Consider the following 5,000-nt stretch of genomic DNA (forward strand, 5'->3'; position numbering starts at 1 on the left):
CTAAAACTAACCTTCCAGTTTGAGTCGTAACTCTTAAGGAATCACACATTTGTCCTGGACTTCTGATACTAATTAACACTATCTAATTACAGTCATTCTTTTAATACAACAATTAATAAAGATGTGTAGTTCACTCTTTACAATGGGCCACAGATCTGCATTTCCCATTGCTGGTGACTTAGGTCATGAATAACACTCCCCCAAGCTTGTGTACTTGACAAATAACTCTCTCTCTCTCTCTCTCTCTCTCTCTCTCTCTCTCTCTCTCTCTCTCTCTCTCTCTCTCTCTCTCTCTCTCTCTCTAGGGAAAGAAAATTTTTTCATTAGTTTTTGTCAAAATCCTTTTCTATTTTGTTGCCTCCCTTGTCAGTTACCGACAATTTAATAACATTTTAGGAGGACACTCCAAAATCAAACCATTGTTCTCTAGTCTTGGGTAGTGCCATAGCCTCTGTACCATTACCAACCAATGTCTAGGATTAGAGTTCTCTTCCTTGAAGGTGCACTCGGGCACGGTGTTTACCTTATTTCTCTTTTTTTATGAAAGATCTAATTTAATGCTGTCACTGTTTTTAAAAGGTTTTATTTTGATTTTTTATTACCCCTCTTTTAATTTATTTACTTTCTTCTTTCCTTTCCTCATTGGGTTATTTTCCCCTGTTGGAGCCCTTGGGCTTATAGCATCTTGTTTTTCCAACTATGGTTATAGCTTAGCTTGTAATAATGATGATAATATTATTGGGGTAGTTTTTCTTTTTGAAGGACAATACCTTTAACACTAGCCAGAAGTGATCACTTTTATTATCCAAACAACCAAGCAGTATAATAATAATGCATATAAAGTTCGACAGTTGCTTCAAATAGGAAATGCATAGAGATTTTTCCAGATGACAAGAAGTTTGGAACGATAATGTTACAATAGCCATGGACACCCATTCTTATTTTCGGTGGTTAACAAGTGTACGCATGACTTCAGAGTTCAGACTATGTAGAGGTTGGCAAATGCTTGTATGCTAGTGTTATGTTTCTTTGTACGTGCGTGAGAGTAGGTTGGCTTTTGTGCATACATCTTTTCCTCGCCATCTGGTGTCCAGCAAGGGAATTAATCCTAGTACGGTAGTTGCGCTCTCGCACCTTCCTCATCAGCAGGTGAGTAGTGACGGGTTTTTCGTTCTGGGAAGTCATTGTGGCTACTTTCTGTATTGGATTCTTGGTGAAAAGATATAATCTTAAACAACATTTTGCAGTGAAACTGTGTTTTCTTGAAAAACAAGAAGCTTTCTGATACTTGTGGAAGCTCCGTAGATGTTTCTTAAATAGCAAATCGTCTGATTGGAGGACGACGGATAACGCTCTTTGGACGTGATTGCATGAATTGACCAAAATATCTGTGGTTTGAAATTTTGAAGTTTTGTTTGAAAAGTTATTTGGAGTTTAGTTCCTACCTGTATCCTGTGTCAAGAAGTGAAGGTGGAAGTGAGTATATGTAATTCAGTTGAGTTAGCGTTGAAATTCGTGAGCATGCTTTGATATCCCTGATAAGGATGGGTATGCGGGTACATACGGGATGGTTATTCCACCCTTCACTCCCACTTTCCTCCCGGGTTCCCCAGCTATCATCTACCACTCAAGTTTGTAAACTATCTAAATCTTCTTTTGGTGAAGTGGTCTTTGGGATGGCGTATCTTAACCGTTTCACCTCGCATGGAATTTGGTCATTATATTTTGTTTTGGGAAATTGAGTCCTTGATTAAGTAAAGGGGGTCTGCGTAAATAATGGTATAAGGTTCATGATCGTTTTCATGCAGCATAATTGTGATATGTTTTGTTCCTGCAAAAAGTTGATATTGCAGAGGACTCGGGGAAATAATCATTCGTTTTCAGAGATCAGGGAAGTGAAAACAGTTGATAAAATCATGAAGGATTCGGAAATTGCGTTCGAAAACTTTTGTAAGTACATTTAATTAAAGGTTGCCGAAATATTTTCTTGTGTGCTCACGTTTCTTATAATTGCGTTATTCGATACTGAATTGCAGAGACGACATATTAATCGATAACCAGTTCCAGTTGCCTCCAGTTGACATGTACTCGTAAATGAAGTAATGGTAACTCTCTCTCTCTCTCTCTCTCTCTCTCTCTCTCTCTCTCTCTCTCTCTCTCTCTCTCTCTCTCTCTCTCTCTCTGTGATCACAGTGAGACTGAAGAGGAAAATATAAAATAATGACTGTAATTAGATTGTGTTAATTAATATCAGAACTCAAGAACAAATGTGTGATTCATTAAGAGTTAAGACTCAAACTAGGAGGTTAATTTTAGTTACAATTTATTTTGAGGTCAGTATTGGATAACATGGCATTATATATATATATATATATATATATATATATATATATATATATATATATTATATATATATATTATATATATAATATATATATAATATATATATATATATATATGTGTGTGTGTGTGTGTGTGTGTTCAATGTATGAAGATACTCGAGCAGGTTTGATTAGATCATCTCTCGACAGGTTCATATAGAGCCTTCATATTGTCTGCTAATTCTAGTTGGGGACAAGGCTTATTATAGTAATCTCCCAAAGCACCCTAAAGTGGGTTCAGGGCACACGGGTCCTTAAGAAAATTATCGTTGTATTTTTTCTTTATAGGAATACAGTTGCTTGTTAAAAATATACTCAAATAACCCACGAACATGCATATTTTTAATGAGCCTTAGTAACTTTTTAAAACAATTTTATTGTTATTAACTTTGGTTTACGGTAATTTTGACGGTAATAGATTTTTATCGTTACTTTGGAGAAACAAGTGGATTTTCCCCTTGAAATTAGATTCTAGTAGCAAGTTCATTGGTTAGACCGTCATTCCCAAAATAGATCTTCTATATTTTAGTCTTAGACTAGATGGTTTATCGGAACAACACCATTACACTGCCGTTGTTTCTCTCTAGCTAGTTAAGTATATGATGAATAACATGTCACGTCTAGGACTGTTAATCAAGAGAACAGGCATTAGGTTGGCCAGGGCACCAGTCACCCGTTGAGATACTACCGCTAGTGTGTTATTGGGTCCTTTGGCTGGCCAGACAGTACTACATTGGAGAGAGAGAGAGAGAGAGAGAGAGAGAGAGAGAGAGAGAGAGAGAGAGCCATATTATATCAATGAAGGTGTTTAAGATTTACCATTTTTTCATCTCTGGCACTGTTGCTGAGCTTTGAATTGCGACTTGATAGTAAGCACTTTAGACTCTCTCTCTCTCTCTCTCTCTCTCTCTCTTACTTGATTTGATTCTTTCGTCGTTTGTGGTGTTATGATTGCGCTGACACGTGTCTTCATGATTTTTCGTTGAGAGTAAAACCGTGTTTGAGTTAACTCGTCTGTTCATATATTTTAGATTGTTTTTCACTTAGTTAGGAATAACCATTTTTTTAACTGGATCTTTGTGAAAAAGAACTAATTATCCCATTTCTCTTTTTTTTCCATGCTCTGGGTTCGATTAACGGCATTTTTTTTTTGTCTTCAGCTCGTTGGTTTTCAAGTGTGTACAAATTCATTATATGCATATTTTGGTGAGTGAGTTGTGCCATCTTGGTATGACTTTTTGTTCAAATGAATGAATAAACCCATTTAACGAGAAAGGATTATTCCATTTATCATGTTGGGAATTGAATTTGATTCTACAGGCTGTGTTTTCAAGGTAGTAAAGGTGCTTAAGCAGGATTGATTAGAAGCTTCCAGATTGTCAGCTGATTCGAATTAGGGACTATGCTTATCATGAATATTAGAAATAAAATCAGAAATTGTTATGATATTTACGAGCTATTTGTTTTATGATTTATTGTAAATTCTAGGTTCATAACACCTATTTCTTAACCTGATTTGTATCTTTGGTCTTATTTTTTCCATTTACGTAGTGAATAGATGAACGATGTCTCTAGGTTCAGAATCTGGGTAGTAGATTGTGTGTGTATCTATCACGGATCCAGTAGTGTTGGGATGTCAGTCAGCATAATTAAGGTGGAAGGGAAAGACAGGGAGAGGGGCCGGGGGGAAGTACAGTAAATCTGACGACGAACAAGTTGTTTAGTCTCTGGGAAGGAACATGTGATCTGGGCTCAGGGCTGTCGTTCATTTGTATTTAGTTCTTTAACAGTTACACTTCATTAACAAAACTAACATCAAGGTTTCAGTTAGTTCATGTGTCGTTGGTCTCTATTTAGAATTCTTATATTACAAAGAATTGAAATCTTATTTGTGGTGGTAAAACCCTTTCTTTAAAGACTATTTATAAAAAAGCATGAAGTGCACATTTGTTTATGCAAGCTTTGCAAGTTCCATAAAGGTTATACTCGGTCCCAGTGATTTCTTCCAAGGAAAGATTTTTTCTTTTGACAAAGGGCAAAAATGTCTGACATTGGCGAAGAGCAAAGGAGAAAGGAATCTGTTTTAGAACAGAGCGACTGCCCCGTCTTGTTTGCCTAGTGGGTGGGAGGCATTTGGTAGTCAGCATCATCAGCAAGTCAAGGATGGGGAGGTGAGGGCTGATGCTCGACAGTGTACCAAAGAAGATTGCATTGGCTTGGCTACAGCAGTACAAGAACGTCACATAGATACAGCCGGTGGCTTCTGTACTTCACCGAGTTTGCAAACAAATACGGAAACATCCGTCGATTTGTCGTGTATTAGCCATGACAACCCGGTGAGAGAGCAGCAATCTTTGAAATCAAGTGATGACAATGAACCAGTGGGTTCTGCCTCAAACTCGGATGAGTGCTTTTTGAAAGGGATCGTTACTGCGAAGGACCATCCATTCCAATATAAAGGTCTTTCTCAACGATGCCACTACCCAAGTGGAGTCGGGAATTCCTCCAGTACATTGTGTTCGATAAAGGAAATTCAATATAGACCGCACCTTTGCGAAGGGTATGAAACTAAGTATTGCCCGAGATACCAGTTTCGACCGCCACGATTGCCCCAGTTGC

At 37.5% G+C, this 5,000-nt stretch overlaps 1 protein-coding gene across 2 annotated transcripts in view; it reads left to right on the forward strand.

Annotated features, from left to right (window-relative positions):
- Nucleotides 1–5,000, forward strand: part of fus (fusilli) — a 304,998-nt gene that overhangs the window by 229,865 nt on the left and 70,133 nt on the right. The gene's annotated exons all lie outside the window — the stretch shown is intronic.

Source organism: Palaemon carinicauda, chromosome 22, assembly GCF_036898095.1.
Source record: "Palaemon carinicauda isolate YSFRI2023 chromosome 22, ASM3689809v2, whole genome shotgun sequence".
NCBI classification, from domain to species: Eukaryota; Metazoa; Arthropoda; class Malacostraca; order Decapoda; family Palaemonidae; genus Palaemon; species Palaemon carinicauda.